Raw genomic sequence first — 11,182 nt, 5'->3', positions numbered from 1 at the left:
ATGGTAAGGGCAGTAATGATGTGTCTTCCCATATGTGCATGTACAAATGACCCTTAAAAATAGCTATTGACACTATGCAGTGTGATAAGTAGTCCATGCCATCTTACATACAATACAACAATGCCTTATGGGAGTGGTAGTCCACACCCCTGAAGTGCAAATACCACATAAATAGCAAGATAGTGTCAAGCCATTAGAGAAACAACACAAAAAAATCTTAGTGATACTATGTCAGTGTACATTTAATACTGTTATGCAACTATTTGTGTAATAATCAAAAATGACATGCTGCACATTGTCGTTGTAGATGTTTCGTGCCCTGACGCAGCAGAAGGTGGAAATGTGGGGGATAGCGAAACACAGCCACAGTCCGACTCAAAAACAAGTGAGTCCTTCATTAATGCACCAACTAGACACAGGGCAAGAGTGCTTCCTCTCCCAGAGTATAACCTGGACTCTGATGAAATGCTGGATGAAGAACCCACACCACACCCAGAGGCTAAAATCACAGTAAGATAGCAGTCCCTGCCCCAGCGTCAGTCCACTCCCCTCAGGAGGCGTCACGAAGCAGGCAGACAGTGCGCTGAGGAAGGTGAGGGCCCATCACTCTTTGGCGACCTTGAAGCTTCCATGCTGAAAGTGCAGCCCCTGCAATGTAAACACATGAGGTCAATGCACAGGCAGTTGGTGTCACTCAATCATAACATGGGCGCAATGCACAGGCAGTTTGAGTCTCAGAATGACAACATGGGAGTAATGCACAAGCAGTTAGAGTCTCTTAATGAAAACATGTGCAAGCTGCATGATGGACAGCAAACAGCAGCAGAAAACACAAAGGAGATGACTAATGCTATTAGGGAACTCTGCACTGTGATTCAGCAGGAGCGTGTCAGCCACTGTAGGCACCATCACCAATTTATGGGCAGGTTGGATGGGTTCTGCAGATCTGTCAATTGGCTCTCTACCTCAACTGCCTTGATATCATGACATGCTGTGGGCATACAGGTGGAGAGGGCACATTGCAGTCGAGACGTTGCACAAGGATTGGTGCAAATAACCAATGTTTTGGAGACAATGCAGCAAACTGGGTGGTGGGGATAGTGAGGAGCTGTTTAGCCTCAGCAGTCTCACAGCCCCTGTGATGGATCCTAGGCGTCGCAGTACCAGACACAGTACTGTCTTTGAACCCGCTACAAGAGGTGCCACTGAGGCCACTGAGCACTTAAGTGGAGTGCGTGGACGTAGGAAGTAATGATGAGGGGGTATGGAGGACTAGTTTAACATGTAGCAAAACAGTTATACTATGATGCTAATAGTGTGACACTATTACTCGCACCCATTTGTGTATAGTGCATAGCTATGTCCTAATCACAAATATATTACCTGAAGTCAAGGCAATAAAGATGCTACCTACAGCAATATATATAATAGACGTGGTATTGTCATTACTTACATCAGAAATGGTTGCGCGTGATGTCAGAACGTCTTTGTCTGCCCTCTACTGTACTGCTTCCGTCTACTGGGTGAAGGGGTGGCAAGGGATGACCATCCTCATCTGAGTCCGGCTCGGTGGGTTCCACAGGTATGCCCCTCGTTGTAGCAATGTTATGCAACATAGCAGATGTCGCCACGATTTTGTAAGTTGTTTCAGGGCTGTATTGTAGTGCACCACCACTCTTGTGTATGCATTTGAAGCAGCTCTTCAGCAGACCAAAGGTCCTCTCAACAATGTGCGGGTTGTCCTGTGAGCAGCATTATACCTCCTTTCGGCTTGCGTTGCAGGATTCAGATAGGGCGTCAGTATGAATGGCCGCACGGCATAGGCACTGTCTCCTGGAATGACAGGAGAGTAACATGAGTACTTGTTGTACGTGACATCACATTTACATCAATGCTACGTTGTCAACTATTACATTACCCAGTAGATATTCTTCGCCAAACTACCCAGCTCGTAGTCTCGTGTAAATTCCACTGTGCCGAGTCATGTGTGCTACCTGGATATCTGGCCACGAGATCGGGTATAATGTTGGAGGCATTGCTAATTACTTGTATGTTCATGGAATGTGATTTTTTACGGTTCCGATAAACATACTCTGTGGCTAATGGTGGAGAGATAGCTACATGTGTTCCATAGATGGCGCCTATTACATGTGGGAATTGGACAATCTGGTAGAAATCTAATTTTGTCTGAAGTAATTCCTGTGGGGTGTTGGGGGATCTTTTGTGCTGTTGAATTTTGCTCAGCATGGCATTGAGAAAAGCATTGAAAAATTGTGAGAGAGCACTGTGTGAGACCCCTCCAGCTGCTTCTACAACACCTTGATAGCTCCCTGAGGCTAATAGGTGCAGGGTGCATAATACCTGCACATGGGTGGGTATACTATTGGTCCTGTGTGTATTGCGCTGCAGTATGGGTTGTAGATCAGCTATCAGGTCAAGCATCATGGCTGAGCTTAATCTGTACTTCTCATATATCTCCTCCTCTGTTTGGTCAAAAAGGGTAATGTGCACTCTAACAATGTGTTCCTATCTCCTCCTCCCTCTCCTCAAACCTGCCAGGATCCACATCCTCCTCACTATCACGTAAAAGGCAGCCATTGTGGGAAAGAGGCTGGGTCATTCTGGGCCTCTTTAAATAGGTTGCACCTGTTTACCACCTGATTTCACTTTGTGGTCAATTGCATGTGCAAAAGGCCATTCTGTGAATATTCGCTATTTGCGAATTGTTGATGCATTGCTTTGCGAGACAGAATTTGCGCATGCAGATTGCGATTCACGAAATCATGTAGCTGTTTGCAATACACAGAATGCGACCCGCAAATTCATGTTGCAGTCGCAAGGAATCGCTATTTTAGCAGTTCCTTATATTTTCACTACAAATGTCTTTCATACATAGTGAAAGGCATTTTTTCATTAGCAAACAGCCGAATTTTGCCATTCGCACCATTTGCGAATGCAAAAAAGTTTGATACATCTGGCCCAAAGTCTTGTGCATATAGAACATTGCTTTGAACTGAATGCACTTATTAATGGTAGCCAATGGAGAGTTGGTTGAAAGGAAACAGCAATAGATTTAGGAACATGGCAGAGATGGCAGGCTGACATCTTTTGTAATATTTGAAGCCTGTTCACTGTCTTTATGTTGGCACCCACATAAAGAATTTTTCCATAACCCAGCCTAAAAATTATCAAAGACTGCAGAATGGTTCTTTGATTTGAGGAAGAGAGCAGCCAAAGAACGTTCCTCAAACCTTTAAATAGACTAGCAGCAGGCAGCGATCTTATTAATTTTGGTGGTTCATAGTGAGCTTAGAATGCAGCCCAAAGCCCATATTCTTGACCAGTGAACCCTCCTAACTTTTTATTCTGCTTGAAGTCCTTTTTTCGTCCTTCCACTTCCCCCTCCATACACCTATCTGGGGGAGGTGGAGCCAAGGGGGCTCACATCAGCTGTTCCCTGTGAGGTTTGTGATCAACACCAACCACAAGCACCTTCATCGAGCCGGAGTCTTGTTTCCACCCATGATTCCTAAGCATGGTGCATGAGATATTTATGTACACAACGGCCATTTGCAGCATGCACATCCTGGAGGAAGTACTGACCTATCTGCACCCAACAAAAACCACAGAATACTGGCCTGGGCCACATCATTTTTCTTAGATATTGGCTCCTAGGACAATGAACCTGCTGCGGGGTCCAGTGCAAGCATTATCTTATGGTTGTATGCTCGATCAATTTAAGACTTTTGCAACCCAGGAGGTTTTAATTTTACATTTGAACAGATGGATTACACATTCCCCCAAGATTTCTAAACTCTATTAGAGTATGTTGTAATAAAGCTAAAAGTGCCACAGTATCGAATCGGTTAGTGGTGAAGAACTAACCAATTTCGGTTAAGACATCCCTCATCGTCAACTCTTCAAATGGTAAAAACTGCAAAATGTTCATCTTCAAATGAAACTGTAAATCAGGTCCTTCTATAATCTGATATACTTACTGTTTCTAAACTTGCGCCAATATTTATGGCCTTTATAGTGCAGAACAGTGCAGCAAGTCACCTTGCTGTGCTGCACTTCGTCAAAGGGAAAGGGCAAGAATGTGCCATTTCTATGGCATACAGCACATTCCTGTCCTTTCTCCCCGTGTTGGTGCCTTTTTGGTAGCCTAGCACTGTTGCGTAAGCTCTCATTATTATCTTGAGACTACTGGATTTGACCTGCAGAATCACCTGAGGTGTGGGAGACTCAGTCTTAACCCACTTCAGGTGCACCTGTCGCCCCAATATGGGTTTTGCTCCGGCTAACTAACTAGTGCCTCATCTCCACCAAGGAGCAGGGATGATTGGGCAGCCAAGCGCATGACATAATTGACTCCTCAAGGAAATCGTGGTGACTCAGGTCTCATCCGTTTTCTCTCAGTTACATTAGTCTCACATACACAATGACATAAAGAGGCAGTATACGTTTCAATAAGGTTTTAATGAAGCGACTGCATCTTAGATAACAAAGCATGTAATGCAATAACCAGGACAAGGAGAGTGAAGCATAGGAATAACACTACCATATTGTCACTAGAGTCAATAGACTAATTCCTACCTAGGGTATAATAGAACACAGCATGTTAAGCTCTAATTCTGCTCTTTAGGTTCCCCTGGGAAGACATCATCCCCCATACCTGAGCAAAGGCCTGAAGTCTGCATAAGCAGCTGTAGTGAAGCGTTCAGCAATCATCATACAGTCGTGGTCCTCTGGCTGGAATCTCCCTATAATGTGTAAGGGACAGGGAAGTGTTTATATAATAAAGCAGATGATGTTCTGGGAAAATGTCCCTACGTAAGGATGTGTGTTTTTCTATGAGCACCAGAGACAAAACATTTACCACGTTCACCGGCAACCTCTCTTACTGCAGCCTTGAAAGAAACACAGAGTGAGCAAGAATGTCTTGTTTGAGAACGTAGTGCTGGCCTAAGCAAAAACAGCGAGATAGAAATAAATAAAATAAGACTGCAAATGTGGCTATTGATAAAATAATAAACGAAGCTGAATAAAATATATCTAGGTTAAAGAGCACAGCGGCAGGCCTAGTATGCTAAATTAACATGCATGAAGCTATAACTAAAATAGCTGCACAAAAGCCCCAACGCAGGCACCCTTGCACCATGGTGCAAGGGTTACTGTGTTGCATGAAGGATTGTTCTTGTGCAGGAAGGGGCACAAAACAGCGCTGGGAGGCTTGAGGACAAATAAAGATATTTCTCCTTGTTGTACCTCCCCTGGGGAGGTATAAGGTTTTGGGGAATCCCTAGGTTTGCAAGGGCTTCTAAAACTGTGGATGCCTCAAAATCCATGAGTGTTGCATGGGAACACCCACTGCAACGCCCATGGAGTGCTGCCCTAACTCAGAGTAAAGCAATGCAGTGATTTGCATTTTCTTACCTTACTCCATCACTATGAGGCCATTCAAAGACACGCAGAGTGTTTTTTTGCCTCATACATATGATTTAAATGTTTGCGCCACCAATGCGTCAGAATAAGTGAAGTAACAGAGGTGCAAGGGGCTTGTAAATATGCCCTCTAGTCTCCATTTCCTTACAGGTCAGTAATATAACTTAAGCAGCTAACTTAATAGTCACCAGGTGGAAGCTCAGTGGCCCCGCCCAGTGGCCCCTTTCAGTGCTTCCAAAGTGCTCAAGGAGGCAGTTGTTGAGTTATTAGTGTTTCCGAGTCCCAGGCTGTGGTTCCTCATCCACTTCCTAAAGCAGGAAGGGTTATGGAAAGGTGAAGCACAGGATCTGTTTGATGTGGAAAGGCAACGCAGACATGTATTAAAAAATAATGGGAACAGCCATTGAAGTGATCTTCCACACTTAGCTGTAAATAATATTTACATTCACATGTGTACTGCAGAAATTTCCAGCAAAATCATTTTTTCAGGAAACGTTCTGCAGAAATCGAAAAGGAATAAAATATTCGAATATTCATTCACTGGAATATTCGTGCAATATGCACCACTGTATTGAAAATGTTGCACTTTCTGTTGTAAAAGCCGAAGTTCAGTCACCCTGTCTTTCTCCTGGGGATTCAGCCACCACGAAGTGCTTTAATGGTACTCAAAGTAACACCCCCTGTGGGTGTCTCATTCTGTACTGACGTTTAATGTTTTTCAGGAGATAATTGATGTAACTGCTACTTGCCAAACACAGTGGGTTAAAGTATGATTTTAAATGGGGTTTGGGGGTGATCTACTGGCTTTATTTTTTTGTTCACCAACCTGCCAAACCAAAGACAAGAAGGTTAACTTTGAATAAAAGTGTACACACACATTCTTTGTTTGACAGACATATCACGTCTCATGAATTCTTATGCCAGATTGGATTGTAACAGAAAAATGGTAAATCGAGGAGGCAGGAAAGTAGGTTAAAGGGACAGTTATTTTGTTAAAGGGGCCTCAACCACCGAAAGTAGAGTTGAGGTGGTTAAAGAAGACAAGCATTGGCAAAGCCAATAAGTCTTGCCTATTGGATTTATAGGCTTTGCCAATGCCTTTTAGCCAAGCTGTGCACCATCATCAAGATGCTTTGCAGCATGACAAAAAGTTTTTTTTAAAGGTGCAATGACAGGGCTGAGTATTTCTTAGACACATGCATGTTCTATTATTCATATGCACCTACAAAATGACACAGTACCTTTATTTTTTTCTAATACAATATAGATTGAGAGATAACAAATTAAATAGGTGTAGCGCAAAAGTGTTTTTAAATCAGTTGGACCAGTAGCAATTTGCTGGTTGTCCTCCACATAAAATAATAAATACATTTAAAAAAGACCAGTACTTAAGAGAGATGCACACATGCAAGATAGCAACATGAGTGGAGAAGCACACAGGCGAGAAGGAGCTACACAAAGTGAGACAAGGAAGGAGGGAAAAGAATACGAGGGAGACAGCAATAAAACACATGCAATCTCATGGTTTACCCAAAAAGAAAAAAAGTCGTGCCTGATAAAAAAAAAGGCAGTGGAAGTGGAAGAACACAAGAAATAAGAACATGAACTGGGAGGGACAAACATAAAATGAGGAATTAAAGCCCTCGCAAGCTACCGAAAACCTAGCAAATAAGAGTGACAGTAAAGCTATCCAGGGATTATCAATGGCCAAGCTCTAAACCTAGTCTAAACTGAAAACAGGTCTTTTCACGAACCAGACAGCGTGCACTGTCTGCTAGGCTATACCTAACAATGGAGGAGGATCAGAATGGGTACAGAAGTGAGGAGATGCATCACTCTGCAAAAGCTGACCTAAACCTCCACAAATTACTTTCAATGAAGAGAAACCGACGAAGCAGAAAATGAAAAAACGAGACTCACAGTAAAATGTCTAATACAAAACGTATTTTTGTCTCCTTGCTTATGTATTCAGCTGTAAATGTTAGCGCTTTATTGATAGAGTATTCAACTGCATGCATAATAGAAAAATAAATACGAAGAAGATGGTGAGAGTACCAGGGGGTGAAGGGAGTTTAAGGAGCACAAGGAAAAGAAATAAGTGTCACAGGAAGTAGAACGTATGGTTTGTAAAGAGACAGCCACAGCATAGGTCTTACTACTGTGAATTTGTGAGTACACAGACTAAAGCTGTCTCAAGCCAGACCCAAGTAGTGGGAAAGAAAAGTGACAGTTGGAAAATAAATTGAAATAGGGTAGGACGAGTGGAGAAAAGGGTGAGAGCTGAGGCTAATGTGAGAAGAGAAGACAGGGAATGGAGATAATTCCTCATTTCTCTGTGGGAAAAGGGGCTCGACAGAGCATACAATGAAGGGTTTAATTGGACTACGAGAAGGCCCTCATGGGGGTTGTCGGTAGTGTCAGTGGTGCCTCGAGGCAGCTCGTGCTCTTGCAACATACTGCAGTCTTCTGTGAAGGTCAATTAATGAAGTACATACTATATCTTATTGGCAGGGCTCACCAGATTACTGTCCAGCTCTGTTTTCTAAACACTAGGCCCCCTGCACCATAGAGAAGAAGATGTCTCTTATATTGCATGACAATAACACCACGTCCACTCCCTTGACCTAACTACTACCATGCAAAGTGAGTCTAGAAAAGCAGACGAGGTAAGAATAATAATAATAATAATGCACTTACCATGATGATGTATTGGTATAGGATGCAACCGATGCAATAATATTGCTGGTTAGTGTTATCGACCCCGATATATAATATCATACAACCATCACTTCTGTGAGTGTCTCATATCAATATAGTTACAACAACCAGCTATTCCCCTCGGTGATGTTCAGAGTCAGTGCATAAAGGGACAGCTATTTTAGAGGCAGTTTTGGCCTTTTACTGTCAGTGCCCTCAATGTCCACTAGTGCCCCTGCCCACCAGTGCTGTTAGCCGTAAGTACCCATTTTATTGGTGCCAAAGGACCTAATCCACATGAGTTCTAATAAGTGGCAAGACTCCTTTGTTCTAGTTTATCCAAATACAGATTGATGATGGTGCTGTATTGAGTCAGTACCAGTATCTTCAGTGCTAAGAGTGACACGCATTGCCCATGATGCCTACTGCCAGCGTCCATCATCAACCGCATTTATCAATGACATTATCCTCACTGCCCATCATGGCCGTAGGGGACAGCGTTTATTTTTTGAGTTATGTTAATTTGTATATTGCACATTCTGTCATTAGTGTGGCTTTGCAGCGCTAATGGAGTCCTGGTTTTGAGGGTGTAGTTGGGGAATTGCAATAGAATCCATTGGTCTATCTGCATGTTTAACCCAGCGCTATAACCAATAGCACCCCGGCAGCACTGAGGTGACGGAGTAACACTGCACATCAAGCCAAACCTTTATGTCGTCTATGGTTGGGCTTCCTCGGTCAATATCAATACTTATAGGGACATATTTATACTTTTTGACGCAAAACTGCGCTAACGCAGTATTGCGTCAAAAAAATTAGCGCCGGCTAACGCCATTCTGAAACGCCATGCGGGCGCCGTATTTAATCAATGACGTTAGCCGGCGTTAGCCACCGGCGCTGCCTGGTGTGCGTGGAAAAAAAACGACCTACACCAGGCAGCGCCGGCGTAGGGGGATATGGAGCTTGGGCGTCAAAAAATGGGGCAAGTCAGGCTGAGGCAAATTTTTCGCCTCAACCCGATTTGCGCCATTTTTTTTGACGCCCAAACCCCATAGAAATGACTCCTGTCTTAGCAAAGACAGGAGTCATGCCCCCTTGCCCAATGGCCATGCCCAGGGGACTTCTGTCCCCTGGGCATGGTCATTGGGCATAGTGGCATGTAGGGGGGCACAAATCAGGCCCCCCTATGCCACAAAAAATAAAAAATACCTACCTGAACTTACCTTAATGTCCCTGGGATGGGTCCCTCCAGCCTTGGGTGTCCTCCTGGGGTGGGCAAGGGTGACAGGGGGTGTCCCTGGGGGCATGGGAGGGCACCTCTGGGCTCCTTCAGAGCCCACAGGTCCCTTAACGCCTGCCTTTTCCAGGCGCTAAAAAACGGCGCAAAAGCGGCCATACGTCATTTTTTTTGACCCGCCCACTCCCGGGCGTGAATTTTGCCCGGGAGTGTAAATACGGCGCACATGCCTCGGAGTCAATTTTTTAGACCTTGCATCTCATTAACGCAAAGTAGGTGTCCACGCAAAAAAATTACGCAAACTCCATGGACTTTGGCGCTAGACGCGTCTAACGCCAAAGTATAAATATGGAGTTAGTTTTGCGTCGGAATTGCGTAAAAAAAAACGACGCAATTCCGGCGCAAACAGAGTATAAATATGCCCCATAGTGTCCAGAAATGTCCTTGGCACCACTGCAACAAAGCCCATAAATGCCATTGTTCAGCACAACCCTAGTGTCCAATGTTAAGAATACGACCATTGTTTATTGAACTGTGTCAGTCACTGCCAATTTCTATCAACGCAAGGGGACAGAAGCTACAATGCCACGTTACCTACAGCTGTTACTTACCCTGGGGAGACTACCTTGGGAAGTCGGGAGTAGTACCTTTCCATGCTCTCCCACAGATCTTGGGATGGAGTTTGCTCTTCGAGTTTCCCTCCACCAAACTATCATTTCCACAGAGACACGCAATCCCATATTGAGGGTGGGGAGTGAAACAGATATACACAGGAAGGGGTGGATTTGTAAGGCAACATACCGTGATATAGACTCATAGAAGGTACACTGAGAGATGCACAATAAAAAGGATGGAGAGTGGAGAAACACACAGAGAGAATGTGATGTCAGCTGATCTTTGTTATTTTTGTGGTGCCCATTGCATTAAAATCAAGGATTGCAAGGTTTGCATTTTTATAGAAAATTTATAAGACTCCTGGGGGCATATTTATATTCCGTCTGCGCCAAATGTGCATCAAACATTTTGACGCACATCCAGCGCAAGCCTTGTCCCATATTTAAAGTTTGACACCCGAGCCCGCGGACGACAAAAGTCCGCCGTGTGCGTCATTTTTTGGATGCGGCAACCCGCCTTGCATTAATTATATGCAAGGTAGGCGTTCCCGCCCAAAAAATGACTTAAACGGGCGTGCGTCGTATTTATGCTTTCGGGCAAAAATGACGCACGGCCGGGAGGCGGAGCCGGAAAATGACGCACAGTCCGATTTGTGTCAAAATGTATCGCCTGGGTCAGGGCAGGCGTTAAAATGGGGCAAACACACCTGTATTTAATCAGAACACACAGAAGCAACAGCAAAGCAGCAGAGCAGCAAAAGGGAGACATGGAGGTGCTTCTCATCCAGCGTGCACGCAGACACAGAGCCCAGCAGCAACAATAGCAGCTACCACAACACCAGCAGGGACCCCAAAGGCAGCGCAGAAGGCAGGAGAGGATATTCCGCACAAGAAAAACCCTTCATGGCCTCAGGGAACATGACATCATCCAGATGTACAGGTTGAACTGGCAGGCCATTCAGCAGCTGCTGCGAAACATACAGCCACAGTTGGCACCCACCTTGCTGACACCCCGCACCATCCCAACAGAAACCAAGCTGCTTGCCGTACTTCACATGCTGGCAAGTGGCTCTTTTCAAACAACTGGTGCCCTGGTTGCCGGAATATCACATCCATCATTCTCTGCCTTTTTGCCCAAAGTACTGGATGACATCATTGGACTTACACCCGCCACATCTGCTTCCCTAAC

General features: G+C 44.5%; 1 long non-coding RNA gene across 1 annotated transcript in view; it reads right to left on the bottom strand.

Moving 5' to 3' along the window:
- Nucleotides 1–289: 289 nt before the first annotated feature.
- The window catches only part of LOC138285375 (uncharacterized), a 30,319-nt gene continuing 19,426 nt past the window's right edge, over nucleotides 290–11,182 (bottom strand). Inside the window, exons 2-3 of the long non-coding RNA XR_011201584.1 lie at nucleotides 1,454–1,833; nucleotides 290–648 (exon numbers count right to left, since the gene is read on the bottom strand). This is a non-coding gene — a long non-coding RNA (uncharacterized lncRNA). The remainder of the gene's footprint in view (nucleotides 649–1,453; nucleotides 1,834–11,182) is intronic.

Source organism: Pleurodeles waltl, chromosome 3_1 (genome assembly GCF_031143425.1).
Source record: "Pleurodeles waltl isolate 20211129_DDA chromosome 3_1, aPleWal1.hap1.20221129, whole genome shotgun sequence".
Taxonomy (NCBI): domain Eukaryota; kingdom Metazoa; phylum Chordata; class Amphibia; order Caudata; family Salamandridae; genus Pleurodeles; species Pleurodeles waltl.
This window is presented reverse-complemented; position numbering and strand designations above follow the sequence as displayed.